Source organism: Desmodus rotundus, chromosome 6 (assembly GCF_022682495.2).
Source record: "Desmodus rotundus isolate HL8 chromosome 6, HLdesRot8A.1, whole genome shotgun sequence".
NCBI lineage: Eukaryota > Metazoa > Chordata > Mammalia > Chiroptera > Phyllostomidae > Desmodus > Desmodus rotundus.
The window spans coordinates 62,006,292-62,028,689 of NC_071392.1; the positions used below are offsets into that span (position 1 = coordinate 62,006,292).

The window sequence follows — 22,398 nt, forward strand, 5'->3', positions numbered from 1 at the left end:
ACAGCAGATTTTGTGGCAACTTATAAATAAACTGATACTTTGAACCTAAAAAACAATATAACTAAAAATTAATTTTTAAATGCAGAGCATTTACGCATGGTTCAGGTAAGTGCATAATTTTGTTTTTAAGGAAAAGATGATTGTTACAATTAGCTATGTAACCACTTACATACACCTCAGTTACATCTGTTAAGAAATTTCTTTTAAAGAATCCAATTTAAATGTCTTACGCTTTTCTTCAGGGATTTCCTCCATGCAGCATGAGTATTCCTTCCTGGACAGGACTCAGGAAACTAACTGAACACCTGGACCACACCGACATCTACAATACAGGCCTCTCCAGGGAGCCCAGCTCCAATGTGTAAAGAAGGCCCAGTTCAGAATGTAACAAGGCAGAAATTTATGACAGTACTAATTATTATAAAAAATTAACAACTTTAGGTATCTTTGTTTGGGGTTTCTGTGGTTTAGGCACATTCAAAATTTCTTCATAGTCCACACTCATTCCCTTTGCCCAGCGACCAACTGTAACCATTCGATCTGAATGCTGACTTTGGGGGTAATCTTTCTTAAAATGTCTGACAGAGCCACAAAGTCTGCAGCAACCACCATCAGCATAGACTCCTTTGGGATTATAAGGGCAAGATCTGGACAGGTGCCCCATTTCCCCACAAACAAAGCATTTTGCAAAAGGAAATTCACAAGAGCTGGGTCTACGTTAGCCTTGCACTTGGTTATTTCATGCTCTGCAGATCCACATCGGTAACATATTCCAGTGCCCATACCTTGATTCTCAAGGGCAGCTGGGCAATCTGCAATCCCATGGCCAGGTTTTCTACAATGAAAACATACCATTGCATTTTTCTTTGCCGCTTGTCTTTTTAGTCATCTTCCTTCCCTGCGACTATCTTTCTTTAAAGCAACTTCAATTTCTTCCCTTACTTCCTGACTGTTTTGTTGCTGTTTGATGGCTCCCCATTGTAAGCCATCTGGGAGTTTAGTCTTAGGTATTCCATGAATCCATTCACATCTTCTCTTAAGTGCTCCTTTTTCTTTTTGTTCTTTTTGTGTTTTGCTTGGGGTGCAGCATTTTTAAGGGACAGCCTATTGGCTTCAAGTCGTTTACTCTTTGGAAGGTTTTGTCTTTTTTCCTCAAATGACCCCTTCTTCATATCCTCCCATGATGTTGCAGGCAAGGGTTTTTTGTTATGGGTGGTAGTAACTCGGGCCTATCTGGTCATGGTTTCACCAGAGGTACTGCATTAAGTTCCAGTCTTGTTAACCTGCCATTTCAACGCAAACCATCCACTTTGGCAGATTGTACACAAAAATCCTGTGGTTTCACATGGCTTGTCACTACAACTCTTTCCGGCAGATTGATAAGTGAAATACAGAAAAGTGTTCACAGTCACGTGATGCGACTGGGTCTAGCAAATCATCTTCAATTAAGCTGCACTCCTCTTACGGCAGCATCCTGCGCAGCAACCAATGTTTAAAAACTTAAGCTCTCGTGGTCAAAAACCCCTTCAACACAACCTGAGGGGAGGGACCAATGAACAGGTGAGATGCTGTGTATCACTTGGCACCACGCACAGACACTCCTCACTGCAGATCGTCAGACTGTCCCAAAAAAGGTGGATTACCTTTCCCCCGAGGACGTGGGAAGGGGCAGCTCCGAGTATCAAGCCTGGGCGGCCCGCGTCTACTCACAGGGCGGGCTCCGGGGGGGACCTATGATCCCGCATGGATGGCCAGAGCCCTACCACAGAGCAGGTCCCTGCACGGGCGTCACGGGAGGCTGCGTAGCCCAGCGCTGCAGCCCTACCTGGTGCTGAGGGCCCCGGGGTGCCTAGCAGCCAAGCCAGCTGCCCTCCAGCTGGGTCCTAGCGGGTTGTTTGTCTTCTTAAAGTAGAGTCATGTATGTGCTTAATTACTGCTCCCATTTCATTAGGTGTAATTATCTTTTTGGATTATTTGATTCCTCCTAATTCAGTTTTGGAAGATTGTATGTTCTAAGAACTTACCCATTTCATCCAGATTGTCCAATTTATTGGCATATAGTTGTCCATAATATTTTCTTACAATTCTCTGTATTTCTGTGGAGTCAGTTGTTGCTTATTCTTTTTCATTTATTATTTTATTTATTTAATTCCTCTTTTTTTCTTGATGAGTCTGGGTAGAGGTTTGTCAATATTGTTTATCTTTTTGAAGAGTCAGCTCTTGGTTTCATTGATCTTCTATTAAGGTTTTTATACTCTATTTCATTTATTGCTGCTCTTTAGGTAATCTTTATTATTACCTTTCTTGTACCCACTTCAAGCTTTCTTTCTCTGGTACTTTTAAGTGTAAAGTGTGATTGTTAATTTGAGATTTTTCTTGTTTTATGATAAGGCCTGTAATGCTATGAATTTCCTTCTTAGGACTGCTTTCACCATGTCCCTAGATTCTGGGTTATTTTGCTCTCATTTTCATTTGTTTCAAGGCATATTTTGATTACTAGCTCTATCTCATGGTTAACCCATTTATTATTTAGTAACATGTTATTTAGTCTCCATGTCTTCGTGTGTTTTTCAGTTTCTTCATATTATTGATTTCTAATTTCATACCATTATGGCCAGAGAATGAACATATTATGGTCAAAGAATATTTGAGACTTGTTGTGTGTCTTAATATGTAGTCTATCCTAGAAAATGTTCTATGTGTACAGAGCTTTGGGGTAAAATGCTCTGAAGATACCAATTAAATGCTTCTGATCTCGTGTGTCATTTAAGGATGTTGTTTTCTTGTTGATTTCCTGTCTGGAAAATATATCTGTTGATGTCAATGGGGACTTAAAATCTCCTACCAATACTTTATTATTGTCAATCTCTCCCTTTATGTCAATCAAGATTTGTGTTATAAATATAGGCACTCCTTTGTTGAGTGCATATGAATGATTACAAGGAGTACGTCCTCTTATTGAATATATCCCTTTACCATTATGTAGTGTGTTTGTCTTTTACTGTAGCTTTCATTTTAAAGTTTATTTTGTCAGATATAAGTATTGATACTTTGGCTCGTTCTTCCTTTCCATTTGCATGAAATATATTTTTCCATTCATTGACTTTTAGTCTGTGTGTATATTTCATCCTGAGATAGCTTTCTTGTGGACTATATATAAGAGGTCTGTCCAGAAGGTATCCAGCCATGTAATATGAAAAATAGAGACATTTATTAAAGAAGATACAGGATAAAAGAAACATTGTACATAGGACAATGATGCCTCAGTCCCCTTTAAAGTAGTCACCTTGGAACCTCATATAGTTCTCTCAGTCACCACCAGCTGCCCCATTGTATGTTCCTGAATCTCACTGACAATGTGAAATCTCTTTCCTTTCAAAGGTGATTCTAGTTTTGGGAGAAGCCAGAAGTCACAGGACACCAAATCTGGACATATGGGAAAGTGTTCAACATCATTAATAATCAGAGCAATGCAAATTAAATACCCAATGAGATATCACCTTATACCTGGCAGAATGACTACCATTAATAAATCAACAAACAACAAGTGTTGATGAGGATGTGGAGAAAGGGAATTCTAGTGCACTATTGGTGGGAATGCAGACTGCAATGCATTCTGGAATGCACCAAGTGCACTGCAGGTGGGAATGTTGTATTTTATGCAAGCTCTGTGGAAACCAATATGGAATATCCTTAAAAAATTAAAACTGGAAGTACCTTTTGGCCCAGTGATTCCACCTCTGGGAATATGCCCCAAGGGTCCCAAAACACTAATACAAAAATATATGTATCCTTATGTTTATACCAGCACTATTTACAATAGCCAAGATTTGAAAACAGCCTAAGTACCCATTAGTAGATGAGTGGATAAAAAAAAGAAAAAAAAAAAAAGTGGTACATTTACACAATGGAATACTATGCAGCAGTAAAAAAGAAGAAACTCACATTTTTTTCAACAGCATGGGTAGACATGGGGGAAATTCATGCTAAATGAATTAAGCCAGTCAGTGAAAGAAAAATAGCACATTATCTCACTTATATGTAGAATCTAGTGAACACAATAAACTAACAAACAAAATATAACAGAAGCTTAGATACATAAAACAGATCAACAGCTGCCAGAAAGGAGGAGGAAGACAAGATGAAAGATGGTGAAGGGATTGGAGGAAAGTGAGGCTGGGTAGAAGTGGGGAACAACTGTAACAGCATAAACAATAAAAATAAAAATAAAAAATAGTTTTATCACAAAAATATGTTACTTGTGTGATTGCTTTTGGGTTTTACAAAAATAATATAGTGTATATTCATTGCTTTTCAATGTGATATGGTAAGGTTTGACAACCTATGACCCACGAGTCCAATGTTGTATTTTATGCAAGGTGTAGTTAGTCCACAATGGGAAGAAGACCTAGAAGAATATTTAGTGTGTCTCACCATCTGAAACAGAGAATTCAATAATTATTTATATCAGAAACTAATATTTTGAGGAGTATGCCATAAATCCTTAAGTCTTAAAAATTTCTTCTAAATTCTAAAGGATGAAAACAAATTGTTTCGAATTTACTGTCTTAGCTTAGGCTGCCATAACAAAATAGAATATATATAGCTTGGCTTAACCAACAGATTTCTGAGGCAGGCAGATAGTTAGAAATGAGGAAGTTCCAAAGGCATCTGCAGCAAATATAAAATATATTACGGAATGCTAAGCCAGACATTCTAGGCCAGGCAGCCTGAGTTCCTGAAATAGTTATTTCATTTCCCACAAGTAGCTGGACTTGAGTTAAGAGACTTGGAGAGAGTAGATAAAATAACAACAAGGAAGTCCTGGGAGGCTGACATCAAAGTAAGTAGCTGACATTGACACTTACCAACATCCTGAATTCTGAAAATAGTCTTGTAATAGCATAGGAATACTTAAAACCACAGCTGGACCTGTGCACTTTGATTTTGAACAACCTATAATACACCTTAGAATCATTATAATCTGATTGTAATAAATTAGCATTGCAGTTTCTACACCCTCTTCTCCCAGTGGGCAATCAGGAAGAACTATGAGTAATCACATGTCCTATAACAGAAAAATTATATAACTTCTAATGCAAGCTAAGTAGAAAATAAATTAAGAATAGGGAAGTAAAATTCCTTATACAATTATAACCCTTCAGACAATAAGGGCCCTCCTCTTTTCAGGGGATCAACCTACTTGCATATTCTGTGAAGTGTATTGTTCCTTAATAAAATTTGCTTGCTTCACTTTACTGGGTTTGTGTGATTCATCCAATATTTTGTTTGCAATCAACAAAAACCTGGGTACCTGGGCACACTTGTGACAGTTCTGGCCTCTTAGAAGTCCAACACCAAGGTGCCAGTGTGGTAATTTTACAGGTAAGAGTGTTTCTTTCTGGTTTGTAGATCATGTCTTGCTGGTCCTCACATGGTAGTGAGAGTTAGGGTTCAACATACACATTTTGGGGGAAATGCAATTCAGCACATAGCACTCATTTTTGAATTTTTAGTTTTGAATTAAATATGTTTACATATACAATATATAATTAAATTTACATAATTAGTGTGTATGTATGATATTTGACAAAGCAATGCAATGTATCTGAATTTCTTTCTGTGGCTATTTTAATCCATTTGAACATTTGGAACCACAAGTCAACATGTCTTGTCTCATAAAGCACTGTCTACAATATTTTAGTCATGACTGATTCTGCTATAGTTGTGCAGATACAATCTTAAAATATGTCTTTTATGTTGGGTATTTTTGTTTTATGTGGAACCAATCATCTCATGGATTACATATTTTTATGTGTAACATAGCATATTCCCTTTCACCCTTTTTATCACTCCATATCTGACTTTCTCTGCTAGTACTTAGGATTTCCTAAAATAAATTTTCACTGACATGCATTCTAAATAAATTTATGAATTCTTTCCTATGTTCATTCAGTTTCCTTTGACCAAGTCATTCATTTCACAATATATAATCCAGAAATACTGAAAGGTACATGTTGTGTAAACCTGTTTATACTTGTAATTTTTCAACAGTAAATTTACCTTGCTATCTTTGTGAAATTTAATTGATTAGTTGCTAAGTATTACTTTCACAGGTTCTGATTCAGAAGATTTGAAGTGGAACCCAAGAATTTGTATTTCTAGTAAGTTCCTAGATGTCTCTGCTGGAATGGAGATCACACTTTAAGAACAAACATTTAAAATATTTTTAGGTCTATCTATAATCCAAGTGATGTCCTTGGCTTAATTAAGGTAGTGGAAAGCTAAATCTTATTTGATTTGCATGTAGGCTTATGCAAACAGGACATATTGAAGCATCTTTAAACCTGTCTTTAGAAGTAGTATAAGGATGTTGGTAGCACATGGTATATATACATTGATTGACTATTTTATGCCTTGGCTCATTCACTATACTACATAGGTTCTTTCTGTACGTGAAAATCTAGGACATAAATTTAATCAGGCTTCAAGGATGTATTATGCCCTTTTTCATTTTTTAATTGCTTATTAAATAACATGACCTTGTTTCCATCTTTGGGTTGATTCTTAGGAAGCTCAGAGGAAAACTTGTGGCCAATTTCTAATAGAGTTATGAGAAATTATACTAGGTGTTTGTGCACTAATTTTCCATTTGGCCTTATCTCGTTTTTTTTCTACAATCTTATCAACTTTTCACATTTTTCTATATCTTTCTTTTTTATATCTTTATAAGAATTAGTTTTTTGGAAGAGAATAGTGGTAAAGATTATTAAATAAGTGACTAAGTAACCAAAGAAAAAACTGTATGACAGCACTGATGATGTCAAAAATAGTAAAGTGAGGTTTAAATAAATTCACTTAGTATAGCATAATTCATTTGGGGATCTGTTATGCTTTTTTCTAGGGTATTTCATTTATTTTTTGTTATATTCCCAGTAATTCCTTCATAGTCAAGTTTGTAGTATTTCTTGTTAGTTGAGGTTTACTGTGAGTTTCACAGAGCATAAGCTGTGATGTTTTAATATGAGGACATAGTTCACTAGGCCCAGGATTTTCTCTTTTGCACAGAAACTTGGGAGAGTACTTCATAAATCTAAGTGATTCTGTTTCCTGTTATACATCTGGAATGTCATATTTATTATTGCACAGAAAACTCAAAAAAAGGTGGGAGCGCTATTCACCATATATTATTTTTACTTGTTCAAGTATACCAAGTTTCATTAGCAGAGGGAAAAAATGTCAAAAAAGGAGAGGAAAGTGTTTTCTGTTGTTCAGAGTTGTCTTGTTCACCACAGTGTCAGTAAAATATTGCCCATATATTTCTGCAATCTTGTTGATTCTTTTAAACAAACATTTAGTCAGCAGAGGGAAATTATTTCCATATTTTATGCAGGAAACACATATGTTTTCTACCAAAAATTTGGGGAGATTTTCTGCACTTTAATTGAGATTAATTTAGTAGCATGTTTAATGTTTCTCTACACTGTAATTTGTTTTTAATTACACATGAATACCATATGCAGTTCATTGGCACTCTTTATTAATTCTTGAAAGTGAATTTACTCACCACTCATGTCATTTGTATCACAGGGTATGTGTTCCTTGTTAATTGAGTCCTTTCTAATTTCTAAATTAGCTAATTAAGAGCATGATCCTAGGGTTCTTATGAAAGGATAACACCCACTGGCTTGAAGACAGCCGGATCTGCTTTTATTGTGGATCACAATATCAAGTGCCTTCATCATGTTGTTTTTCATAATTAAAGTTGTATTTATATTTGCAAATGTTCACCTGTGAAAATAAAGTTGTTAAACAAGCTTGTGGATTTCTGTATAGGCATACCTTGTTTTATTGCACTTCACTTTATTATGCTTCATAAATGTGCATGTTGTGTGTGTTTTGCAAATTAAAGGCAAGACCTTCTACCAGCTTAAAAAAATACTACTTGCTACTTGCTGTAGTTTAAAGCTGTAGTTTAAAACCAAACCTGCAATATCTCCAAGATGTGGCTGTATGTGAAGGTGATTAACTCACTGATAGTAGATGCTAGACTATCTCAGTGGATTCTAGTTAGGTACCCTGATAAACAAGTTCCACTGATTAGTTCCACTGATAATCACTGTATCCGCAACCCTGACCAGCCACCTTGCAAAACTCTGTAATTGATGATAGAAACAACATTAAATCAGACCAAATCAGGGACACTAACTTCACAGCTACTAAGGAAAATGATGATAGTAATGAAAGTTTCTACTTTCCTAGCACTTAGTATAAACCAGACACTGTTACATATATCATATATAACTCCCATAATTATCACAAAAACTGTTAAAGTTGGTACATATCCTAATAATAGAGGGGGATAAAGTTAATATTTTACTTAAATTAGATCATGTTTTATGGGGAAAAAAACAGAAATATTTAAATGCACTGGAAATACCAATTTTGAAGACTGACATGCCAAAGTGTGTTTGAATCTGACCTGTTCTTTGACATAGAATTTGAAAAGGGATTATGCAATTTCTTCATCCATCATAATTTATTGCATTAGTTGGTGAGTTTTTTTGTAGGCTGGTCACCTATTGCTGTGTTGTACAGAGGGAACCAACTGTCAGTTAAGTATAAAGGAGAAACTTTCCCCTTGTTCAATAGAGCCAATATAGAAGGTGAGAGTCCCTGTGTTAATTTCCTGTGTGCTTAAAGTGAGAAAGATCCATGGTGCTACTTAACTTTCCACTCCATATTTTGTATTCACACATTCATTTCTTAAATTCAAGCCATTGCTTCTTCTCTTTTAAACTAATGTGTTAATGTGTGAGCTAGTTTTCCTGTCTCTAGCCTACATTTTTTTCTTAGTGCTCTATAAGAGAATTCTTCCAATAGCACATGTCTCAGACAGCAACCCCTTCATAGAAAAACCACAGCTTAGTCCAGAGTCTCTAATTAAAAACCCCATATATTGCCAAAGCATAGCGATACTTTCACAACTTGTGTTTTAGTTAGTTGCATGGTTTTCATTTTTCACTCCTTACTTTTCCCCTCTCTCCCACTTTCCCCAATCTTACCAAATGCCCTTTAAGTCATCTAGACCAGACTGGATAGAGTTCACTGAATATATCCTGGGCTATTTATCTTTTTTCCCTTTGCTTCTGCTCTTATTTCTGTCTGACATTTCTTCCCTTCCTCACATCATTTTAAAGTGAAATGCTACTACCTTCATGTGTAAAAGTCATCACCTCCTCCAGGACTTTTTTCTGAGTATCTACAGTAGTAAAACTCCTTGTGTTCTGTGTTTCCATTGCTCTTTACTCTATGCTTCAATTCCCTTATCCCAGTACTTGTTCTGATATGCATTATATTTATTTATTCACATAAATGACTCACTGTTAGATTAGGAATTCTTTGAGAAAAAAAATCGTCATATGTGCACATATATACAACACATACACCTGTGTTTGGCCTAGTATCACTCTACTTCTAATGGAGACCTCAAGGCCATATGTAGGTTGGTAGAGTTTTTGTCTTCCATATGGATAGTACCTTTTAAATATTTTTATATCTTTCATCTTTTAATTTCACTTTACATACAAGCAATTCTTAAGTAGTTCATTAATAGTAATGCATTACTCTGTTTTTAAATAATAGCCATTCCACAATAAATATAAACTTCTTAAACTTAAGTTTAAGAAGTTTATATTTAAAGTCTTAAGAAAGAGTTTTTCCTTTTTACCATTTATTTATTATGTGTACTCTGCATACAAAAGTGGATAAAGAGTTCCTCTGGAGCCCAGATGGTCTGGCTTCAAATCTCAACTCAACTTGTACCTAACCGTGTGACCTTAGGCAAATTATTTAATCACTTTGACCTCACAAGACATCTGTAAAATGAGGAAAATAACCATATATACCTCAAATATTTGCTGTTAGGCTTATGAAATAAGACAAGTACAATGGTTAGAATAATGCCTGACAGCAAGTTCTTGATAAATGCCAGTTGTTCTTGCTGTTTTGGTCCTGGTGACTTTCTTCTCACTCCTGCACCCCACAGGCTTGCACATATCATGCCTGGTTTCAGAATCTTTGTGTTCTCACGGAAATGGAGATTCTCTGAGTCCTGGCTAGAAGCTGCTGGAAGACAGCTCCTGATCAGTTCTATATGACATGTATTTTGTGTTAGATTTTTGTGAATGTTCAAAAGTGCCTTTTCTTATCATTATTCTTAATCTTTATCACATCTTCACTATATCCTTTGCATGTTGCTCAGGCAAACTCAAAAAAAGCAAGAGCAAACAGGTAGGCCTTTCAACTTGTACCCTCAATGCATAACTAAATCCAAAGCTAATGAAGTTCATTCAGATTAAAAGCACTTCTTATGCCTACAACAGCTCTTTATATAATGCAGTTAGGGGTAGAAAATTCACAGTATTTCATGCCTACTTATATGCTTTTCATGTGAAAAGATACAGTATAATAAAAGTCAAGTTAATTTAGTCATGTTAATTTATTATATTTTGCTGACATAGTTACATCAAGGGCTTAAGAAATATACTTCAACAGCTATACAAATGAAAGAAGGATGGTTTAAGACATTGTGCATAAATGCTCTCTTTCCTGCCACTTTTAATGACACTTCATTTAGAAATGCACCCTCTTTCATATGGATAACACTGTCCTTTAGAGTTAGACTTCTTTAGGAAAAGAAACTATAAAAAGCAGTGAACTGATTGTTTAGTAAAAATGTTTAACAAAATTATTCCCATACAAATGCATTGAAATGTAACAAAAATAGAGGTAGATGCCCCATAATTCTCAGGAGTATTAACTTTTAGAAGAAATCTATTATACATACCAATTTAATTTAACACATTTTATATAATATGTAAATAAAAAGCTTTATAATTTTAATTAGATGGGTTTAGTTCCCTTAAATTTATAATCGGAGCAATTTATATTTAAATAATAAAATTTATCCTGTCTTTTGACTAAAAAAGGATCTTAAAATATTATTTTATATGCATCAACAAATACTTAGCATCTATATACACAAAATATTGTTAGGTTGGAGGCTGGGGTTGGAACAGAACCAATAGTCAAGGTATTGGTAATCAAATTAAACATTTTATAAAATCATATATGCATGTCAACTTAAATAACTATATAAATCTGTCTTTACTATAGACTAAATTAAAAGTACAGATAATACATACTACAACATTTCAGAGGAGGAAAATACTGCATTGAACTTGAATCAATTGTCAGTCTTCAAAGAGGAGGTACTATTTGAGCTAAAAGAAGGTTACATTTAATAAGCAATGAAAAGGAAAAGATATAGCTTATTAAAGGGTGCAATGAGTGGAGGTTGTTTCACTTTAAGGCAAATGAAGTATATGGGACATGGGCCCCTTCCAAAACTTGTACTCTATTTGTATTCACAATTTTTATCTTTCCTTCCCTTTCTCCCTTTCTTCTTTCCTTTCTTTCCTTCTTCCTATAGGATACCTCCCAAGTTGCATAAGCTTTAGACCCTGCAAAATCTCTATTCTATGTTTATCTTGCAAATAACTAAAATTAATGGGGGAACATGATTCATTGTTAGGGCAATAAATGAAGTAGTCTTCTTTTAGAAGAAGTTTCATGTCAAAGTGGTTCTGGGAATGAAGTGTAGTGTTATAGATTGAATGTTATTTTCTACCAAAATTTATATGTTGAAACCTAATCCCTAATAAAATAGTATTTGGATATAAAACCTTTGGGAGATGATTAGGTCCTGAGGGTGGAGCTCTTATGAGTAGAATCAGTGCCTTTATAAAAAAAGACCCAGAGAGCTCCTTTGCCCCTTTCACCACATGAGGACACAGCAAGAAAAGATAATCTATGAACCAGGAAATGGGCTCTTACCAAACACCCAATCTGCTTGTGCCTTAATCTTATTCTCCCAGCCTTCAGAACTGTGAGAAATTTTTTTTTGCTGTTAATAGTAGTTAATTCTGGTGTTATTTTAAACATTTTATAACAGTTTACAACAATCATGCATTAATTGACAGAAAACAATAAAAAACTTACTTGATGTTGTTTAAATCTAACTCTGGATTTTCCTTATATATTCACCTTTAGAAATTAATATTAAAAACAACATAAAAGAATAACTTTTATGTCCAGGTGGTGGCTGGAAGTGGAATAGAGTATCAAGGGGATATATGGTAAAGGGTAAAATACAATAAAAAATAAACTATATTAAAAATAGTTTTCATTCAAATGAAGATATTATAGAGAATTACTATTAACAATTTTTTTGGGAATCTTTGCAGGTAATTTTAATGTCACTCATGGTATAATATGTGTGTATATAAAACATATACTCACATGATATGTATTTGTTGGTCACATAAATTGCCTTCTATTTAACACAATATCCTATAAATGTGCAGTTATTTCCACTTATCAATGTACATATTCATATACTTTATTTAAAAAATAATTGTTTAGTATCCCACCTATATCCTAAGAAAGTAGTATAGTAATTAAAAGTGAAGGTGTTAGACTCACACAAAATTAGGTCAAAATCAGAGCTTCATCTCTAACTGACTAGGTTTAAGCAGATTTTTTTTAAGTCTGTTTCTGTCCTTATCTCACACAGTTATAATAAGGAGTAAATTGAATAAGCTATAAAATGTATATAGTACAGCTAATACTCACTATGTATTAGAATTTGTATAAGTAATATTCTCCAGATAAATAGACCAATACAATTAAAGGAGATAATTTACAAAATAGAAACAGAGGCATGGATACATGGAATAGACTGACAGCTATCAGAGGGCAGAAGGGATTGGGGAAAGGACTGGATAAAATAAAGTGAAAGGATTAGCCAAAGAACACATATGCATAGCCCATAGACATAGACAACAGTGTGGTGATGGCCAGAAGGAAGTGGTTTCAGGGATCGGTTTGAGTGGACACAGGGTGGGGGTGAATGGGGACATCTGTAATAGTGTCAACAATAAAAACAAAGTTTATAAAAGTAAAGAAGATAAGAGAGGTGATAGAGAAAGAGACAGAGAGAGACAGGGAGACAGAGATTTTTAAGAAATTGACTCATGGGATTGAGGAAACTGACAAATCTGAAATTATCAGGGCAGACCAGCAAGCTAGACTGTGGGACAGAAATACAGTCAGAATTACTATGTGAGAGTCTTAAGGCAGAATTCCCAGCATTTCACCTCCTTCGGGAAACTTCAATTTTTACACTTAAAACCCTCCACTGAGTGGAAGAAGCCAATCATCTTCACAACTTCACAGCACATCCACACTAGAGTTTGACCAAACAATTGGGCAACATAGCCTAGCCAAGGTGACACATAAAATTAACCATGGAGGTATTATTAATAAGGAAAAGAGCTGACTTCTTTGTAATTCCTTGAAAACACATGCTTTCTCATATATGTGTCTTCTTCACAGACCACTTCTCTATCCTAGAACAATTTTCCTCCTACTTCTCTGCATGTAAAATTTTTACTAATCCTCTATGTCTCAGGTAATTCCTTAGATTCTTTACTAATTTTTTCTTATTATTCCTGGAAGAATCTAGTGCATTATTTGTGTCAAATAGAGCTTTTAGTCATCCTTGTGAAAGCAACACTATGTAAGTTTAAATTGTCTCTCTTCGTTTTTATAGTCTCAGCACACATAGTAAAGAGTGAAAAATTAAATGTTTAAATTTTTCAAGAATATTTGAATGACAAATAATGGAAAGAAGAAAAGAGGGAAGATAGGAAACAATAAAAAGGAAGAAGGAAGAAGGAAACAAGAAAGTAAAGGTACATTTAATTTCTTTTTACAATCTGATCTTGGACATTGTTAGCTGCCCACAATATTTTTTCACCCTTCTCATTTGACTCAAGATGATGAAACATAATAATCTATTTGTCTATAATCTTCTTAAACTTGAGAGATAGGCAATATATGCAACATATATGTCTACATACAACATAAGTATTACATATAAAACTATCACAGAGCTGAAGATTTCTGTGGTGGAATTTTTGATTAAGTTAAAACTGATCGAATCAGGAATTTTAAAAACATACTTCTATTACTTTTCTTTAAAAATTGGGTAACTCTAAAATATTTTATTATATCCCATCATGTGTTACATGTCTTTATCATATTTAATGTGAGAATCAAGTTCAGGCCACCATACCTACCTTCTTATCAATGCCTTTATGCAGCTAAGTCCTGGATGCCCTACAAGTAAGAGGTCATGAAAACCATTTTCTGGCATGATGTTATTGTGTCTCACATGAAAAGATATCACTTATGGGTAGATAATTCATTTTGCTGCCTTTTTGAATGGCTAAGTATCCTCAGGCACTTTATTTCCCAGTCACCTCCTCTGCAATCTGTTTAAGATCTGATTTACTATTGAACCATGTATACTTTACTCTGACAGATGAAAAATCAAAAAAATGTTATATCATTCATATTTCCAAAGGAGATAGTGCCATATGCATAATGTGGGCTCTACAATAAGACAATTTAGAGTGACGTTGTTTTAAATTGTTAGTCCACCTGAAGACAAATGATGGAGAAAATACTTTAGAACTCTATACATCATGATATGATTAAATATGAAAGTTTTATCTTAGGGAAGAGAAATAAACAAGGCTAATGACTAACTCAACACACAGGTAAAATTAATTAATTAGTTAATTATATGTATTTAGAGAGAGGGTGAAGGGGAGGGAGAAAGAGAGGGAGAGAAACATTGATCAGTTGCCTCTCGTGCATGCCCCCAACCAGGGACTGGGCCTGCAACCCAGTGTTTGCAACCCATGTGTCCTGACCTGTAATTGAGCTTTAACTTCATTGCAATTGTATTTATAAAAAAGAAATAATGCTCCCCTTTTAAATCTTTGTTAATATTTCTGAATTCTTGTTGGGAACCGCCCTGCCTGGTTTCAGAGGCTGTAACCCCCCATGGTTAAGGCTGAGTCAGAGTTGGGACCATAAGCCACTAAGGAGACAAAGCTTATCTCCCTGGCAGGTGTGCCACCTCTGCCCATTCACCCTGCTTGGCGCTGAGCTTGGCCAGTTAGCGAATGACGGGTAAGAATCCTCAAGGGAGGATCAACCTAAGACAGGCTCTGGTCACCAGGGATAAGCTCGCAGGGAAGGACTCTGGGGGGCTGTGGCAAAAGGGGTTGATGGACCCTCGCCCCTTGGCTTTGAAATAGCCTGAGTCCTCATTCTGTCTGCAAGAAGTCTCCTAATCTCTTGGCTGCTTTACTTCCCTCGCCTGACTCAAGCCTGAAGCAATAACAGAGGGCAGCACAGTCCTGTGCTGGGTGGGGCGATTTCCTGGGGAATCAGGCCTAAGAAAAATATGTGCATTCCTGTGAAGCCTACTTAATTTGTACTCTCATCTTAAAAGATAAGGGTCTAGATCTGAGATGAGTCTGGTGCCTAAAGTTTTATGGCCCTTGAACTGATTGGCTGTAGCTCAGACTAAGCCCTGGAAGTTCTCTGTAAATCATGTATTGTTTAATTCTTACTGGCTGACAATGATTGATGAGCTTTATCTGCATTCTTATGCGAATGAACCTAATAAAAGCCCATGGAGGGAAAGGCCCAAGGCCCTTCTCCTTTGAGAGAAGAGGCCACCTTTCCTCCCCAAGCAGATCATGTCTTGGTAGTCTTATTATTCATCCCTGGCGGACCGGGGGGGGGGGGGGGGGGGGGGGGGGCTGCGTTAAAGCTCCCTGACAAATTCTTTTTGTGGTGATTTAATGGAACTGTTACACATAACTGTGATACTGTAGATAAGTTCTGACAATTTTTTGAGGTATTAAATAACACACAATGGGATGGGGAGGCAAGGGGTGAGGGGAGAAGAGGGAGAGATTGTTACTGAACCAAACTAGGATCTGACCACTTGGTAGGTGTCAGCTAAAAGAACACTCTGAGTTGATTTTGTTAGGTACTTAATGCAAGACAGCAAGCAAGGATCACACTGGGGATCACTCCAAAAGCAATGCCTCCCTAAGACTGTGAGTATTACAGGGCTAGATGCTTACATTATAGCATGCTGAGGTATGTTTGGTGTGAGCATGCACAGTAAATGAACATGGCTACACATTCACTGCATGTATAGAAAATTATAAATAAGCCACACTTTGGGCATAAATTTTAGTATTATAATAAGGGTATAATAAGAAAAGTTCACCCTGAGGTCACCTGAGGGGTCTTCAGTCAGTTTGAACCTGTCCCAGTGGTTTCCAGGAGCTTCAGATAGCTTCGTTATCTTTACCTTCTGGCCCGGAAAGAAAACATCTCAGGCAAACATTGTTAGAATTAAGTGAGCATAGGAAATGTTCAAGTAATTACATTGGCTTTTTTCAAATTCTTAACATTTCTATACAAGCTAGGTAGGCTACAAGATTGTTTCCTTCTATGGGTCCAGGGAGTTAACATCATAAATATACTATATTTACTTTGATTTTCAGTCAGCACTTTACATTACATTTATCTGAAGTGAATTCATATTTTAATTACTAATTGAGTTAATAAGAGTGTGATGGCAGTCTTCTTTTGCATAAAATATCTATATTTGTTTGTTTTAGTTTTGCTTTAGTTTTTGGTTTGGTATTCTTTTTTTTTTTTTTTTCTCTTGTCTTAGTTCTTAGGCACAATTCTTTATCCTTGTGCATTCCCCTAAGCCCATAATATGCATGGAAAACGTAATTCACTTAGCTGTATTCATGAGCTTATAGCTTTGGACATTCCCTGCTTAAGCAGAAGGGCTGGGTAATGGGAATTTAGACCCTACTCCCTCTGCCAGTTTCTGGCTCAGGAACACAGGAGTCATTTACATTCAACCAAATTCTAATTTAAATTTATGTTCCTTTTCTGGTTCAAGGGGGTTTGCTTTTGAGCCAGTCTTTGTGTTGCTGTATTTTTTTCTTTTTATATTTTACCTTTTGCTCTTAAATGTTAAGATCAGAAGGTACTTCAAAACAGCTACTGACAGAGCCATTGTAACCAGATGTCCACAGGGTCCTTACGTTATCCAGAGTTCTTTGATATTGATTCACAGACTGAAAATAGGTTAAAAATCCTCCAATAATTCAATGGTTTTCAAATTTTCACACACCAAAGAGTTACTATAGGAATTTGTTATGAAGCAAATTCCCAGACTCCATTTGTAGAGATTCCAATTCAATATAGTTGTGGGTGAGGGGAGCTATACATAAACAGTTTTAGTAATCCATCTAAGTGAGTTGTTCTGTTCCAACAACGAATAATTGATAGGTTCACAGAAACCAATAGCTAGAGTACATTACAATTCAAGCATGAGAGGATGAGAGGATTGGTCATGATGGCAGAAAATTCTATTATTCTGCATTGGACAGCTATTTGTGTGACCTTCCAAAGTTCAGGACTCCTATGAAGAAAGATAAACCACTCTAAGAACCTAGGTCCTACGTGAGAAACAAAGAGAAATATAGCCAGCAAGTTCAGTCAAGTTCTGTGTGGCATGGTTACTAGAAGGAAACATAAGATCAGAGATACAACACAAAGGAAAAGAATATATGTAGGTTTAATGTAGCATTTACTATTAATTAAAAACTTTATAGTAAGAATGTTCATTCTATATTTTAGAACTGGGAAAAGCAGAAAAGGAATATTATACCTAACAATAGTCTGTAAAGTAATCATATGTGGAAATTAAAAGTGGATAGATTTAGGTGTTAAATTTATAGATTTTATAAATTTAAATTTATAAATTTAGGTGTTAAATTTAGGTGCTGAATAGAATTTGGCTAATAAGTGGCTAAATGACAGTGATATATAACTGAAGAAACAGTAGACAACATGTAGCTGATGACTTTTTAAATATGTTGAAATGACAGTTGTTTATACTATGAAAATGACAAAGCCTTCTTTTTCCATTTCATGTCACTCCACATTATAAGTTATAAAATGAATGAACAAATAGTGTCTCAGGATATTCTGGCTTGCAGCGGCTAAATGGTTCCAATCCCATATGATGAGGCATTAGTGCAAAGGAATAGTACTTTGGGAATTGACAAATAGATTATTCTTCATGATGTTGTTGTTATTGCTATGTGTCCCTTGGCCAAAAGATGTGTCAAGAGTTCTACATTTGAGCAAGCTATGATCATTCTTTAACAAAATTGACCTTAATTACTATAAAAATATCTCTATGCCTACCGATCTCTAAATCATTTCATATATAAATGAGAGAAAAGGCCCAAAACTTTCTTCCTTTTCTACTGCAATCTGTAAATAGGTCAGTCTTGAGGATGGCTTGTCATTTGATTGTGGAAAACTTAGAACAGTTCTTCCATGTTCTAGCATTAGCTAGGGTCTTCACTGAGGTATAGGTATATTTCAGATGAGCATATCTGTGATTCTGTTATACAAATTTAGACTGGAGAAAGACAGGGCAACAGGTGTTTTATAACTTGGGTTTATGGTTTTTGTTTCTAACACACCCAGCTGAAAGAGAAACTGAAGATGGCTATGTACAAAAGGTAAGTTCTGAATGAAAGAAAGGGTTTATTTAGTGGATCTACAAGGGAGAATTTTAACTCATAGAAATAATATATTTTTAAGACTGCTGTCCAGGAATATACAGTCAAAAAAGTAGATACTAAAGATTGTAGACATTTTAGCACTATTCACACAGGGCTTAAGTTTGGCAAACTTACCTGAAGTATTAAAACTGTACATATTTTACCAGCAAAATATTGCAAACACTCCAGGACTTATTTTTTATTTTTTTACCAGCAACATAATTCTAATAACTATCATCCATTTTTAAAAATAAATGTGCTATGTACTATGGAAATCTCTGCTGAAAAACTAGGAAGTAACAAGTCCTATTAGGAAAATAGAGCATGTGTTTATAGACTGCTTTGATAATTATCTTGTCAATATATAAACATGCCAGCTTAAACTACTGATCTTCATGGATCTCATGTTTAAGTAACTTCATGCATAGGCAATATAGTACAGTGGCTAATATGTGGAAAGTATAGACAGACTTTAGATCATCTGCATTCGGGCTCTATTCTTGTACTAATAATATGACATTTAACTTTATAAGATCCTTTCTAATTTTCATAAGAAAGTTATGCAATGAAGAGAGGAAAGGATCCAAGATGGCAGAGTAGTAAGTGGAAGCTACACTGACCTCCTTCCAGGACCAACCTATAATTACAACTAAGTTGTAGATAAATCATCCAGAATAACCAACTGAACACTAGTTGGAGAGAAGCCTTATAACCACAGACGGAAGAAGAAACCACTTCACCACAACATAACTGGTAAGGAGTGCAGAGGAGATGAGAGAGGGATGGCTAGGCTCCTATGGGTGGAAGCTGGAGGGATAATTCAGCAACTGGGGATTCCCCCTGAGAAGAGTGGGGTCTAAACCACAAGCTGGGCTCCCCAGCCTACAGCATCAGAGCCTGAAAGGAACCCAGATAACATCCAGGTTTTTTGTCTGCCAGGGAAAGACAGCTGGTGATTCGGAGAGTCTCTTAAAGGGATAACACACAAAATTTCACTTGTAGCCACTTATTTGGGCTCTAGTAAAGGGAGGGCCAAGTGGACTAGAGACACTTGAGGAGAATCTGGTGTTGGTGGCTCTGGAGAAACAACTGAAGGAATAGCCACCAGGATCCCTATGCTGAGTCATTCCCCATACGGTGGGAACCATCTCTCTCACGCAGAACACTCTTCTACAAGTGGCATCAACCTGGGAGGAAGCAATAACCCTGCTTCCAGGAATTACTCTGCTCCACCCTGAAGTGCTTCAGCCTGACTAAAGATTAAAGATTGATTAGATTAACAACAGATCAGATTAACAGCTGATTATTTTAACAGCTAAGCCAGAAAATAAAAAGAAACAGCCAACATGGGAAGACAAAGAAACAGATCCCAAATGAATGAACAAGTGAATTCTACAGAAAAACTAGATGAAATAGAGGCAAACAATTTATCAGAAAGAGAGTTCAGAGTAATGGTTATAAGAATACTCAACAGCATGAAAAGAAGACACAGAAATGATAAAAGAGAATGAATCAGAAAATAAAAAATGCAATATCTGAAATAAATCATACACTGAAAGGAATAAACATTAATATAGCTGAAGCAGAGGATTAAATCAGTGCTTTGGAAGACAAGGTAAGAAAAAACACCCAGGTAGAATAAACTAAATAAAGTAGAATTTAGAAAAATAAGGAGATCTTAAGAAGCATTTTGGAGAAGATGAAGCATAACAACATCCACATAATGGGAATACCAGAAGGAGAAGAGAACAAGAAAGGGATTGAGAACCTATTTGAAGAAATAATGACCAAGTATTTTCCTAATCTGGTGAAGGAAAAAGTCATGAAAGTCCAGGAAGCTCAGAGAGTCCCAAACAAGTTAGATTAAAAGAGGCCTACACGTAGACACATAATAATTAAAATGACAAGGCTTAACAACAAGTAGGGAATCCTAAAAGCTGCAAGAGAAAAGCAGGTAGTTACCTACAAGGGAGCACCAATTAGAGTGTCATCAAATTACTCAATAGAAACATTTCAGGCCAGAAGGGTTTGACATGAAATATTCAAGGTGATGAAAAGCAAAAACCTACAACCAAAGCCACTTTACCCAGCAAAGTGATCATTTAGAATCAAAGGAGAAATAAGGAGCTTCTGAGACAAGAAAAAGCTAGAGTTTGTTAACACCAAATGAGTATGCAAAAAACATTAAAGGACTTGCTTAAAGAAGAAGAAAGAGAGAATAAAAAAAAAAATAACAGGGGGAAATAGTCTAACAATAAAATGGCACTACATTAGTATCTATCAATATTCATTATAAATGAAGCCCTGGCTGGTGTGGCTCAGTGGATTGAGTACCAGCCTGTGAACCAAAGGGTTGCTGGGAGTCTAAAAATGATACAGAAAATCAATTAATCCAAGAGCTGGTTCTTTCAAGAGATAAACAAAATTGACAAACCTTGAACTAGACTCATCAAGAAAAAGAAAAGAAAAGAAAGGACTCAAATAAATGAAATCAGATATGAAAGAGGAGAAATAGCAACTGACACCAAAGAAATACAAAGGATTGTAAGAAAATATTATGAACAATTATCTATCAACAAACTGGACAACCTGGATGTTATGGATACATTCCTGGAAACATACAATCTTCCAAAACTAAATAAAAAAGAATCAGAGAATCTGAATAGACAGATTACAACTAATGAAATTGAAGCAACAATCAAAAGTCGCACAACAAACAAAAGCCTTGGACCAAATGGCTTCACAGGTGAATTTTATAAACATTCCGAAAAGAACAAACACCTCTCCTTCTCAAACTATTTCATAAAATTCAAGAGGAGAGAAGGCTCCCTAACTCATTTTATGAGTCCATCATTATCATAATTCTAAAATGAGGTAAAGACACTACAAAGCAAGAAAATTATAGGCCAATATCCCTGATGAACATAGATGCTAAAATCCTCAACAAAATATTAGCAAACCAAATACAGAAATGCAAACAAAATGAAAAAATGAAGGATAAAAACCACATGATCGTATCAACACATGCAGAAAAATCATTCAATAAAATCCCCCATCAATTTAAGATAAAAAGTCTCAGCAAAGTGGAAATAGAAGGAATATATCTAAACATAATAAATGCCATATATGTCAAACCCGCTGCCAGCATTGTACTCAAATGGCAAAGAGTACAATATTCCCTTTAAGATTGGAAAGAAGACTGGGATGTCCAATTTCACCTCTCTTATTCAACATAGTACTAGAAGTCTTACACACGGCAATCAGGCAAGAAGAGGAAATAAAAGGCATCCAAATTGGAAAGAAAACTTTTTTTATTTGCAGATGACATGATTTTGTCATAGAGAACCCCAAAGATTCCACTAAGAAACTACTAGAACTGATATATGAATTCAGCAAAGTAGCAGGATACAAAATTAATATTCAGAAATCAGTGGAATTTTTATATGCCAAGCCAAACTTTAAAAAAAGGGAAATTAAGAAAACAATTCCATTCACAATTGCTTTATAAAGAATAAAATACTTAGGGATAAATTTAACCAAGGATGTAAAAGACCTGTACTTGCAAAATTATAAGACATTGAAGAAAGTAATTGATACAAACAAGAGGAAGTACATACCATGTTAATGGATAGCAATAATTAACATCATTAAAATTGCTGTATCACCAACAGCAATCTATAGATTCACAGCAATTCCTATCAAGATTCCAATGAGGTATTTCACAGAACTAGAAGAAATATTTTAAAAAATTTATATGGAACTACAAAAAGTCCCATATAGCAACAGAGATCCTGAAAAAGAA

General features: G+C 35.4%; 1 pseudogene; it reads right to left on the reverse strand.

Moving 5' to 3' along the window:
- Positions 1-345: 345 nt before the first annotated feature.
- LOC112300277 (zinc finger CCHC domain-containing protein 9 pseudogene) lies at positions 346-1,241 on the reverse strand (annotated as a pseudogene).
- Positions 1,242-22,398: the final 21,157 nt, after the last annotated feature.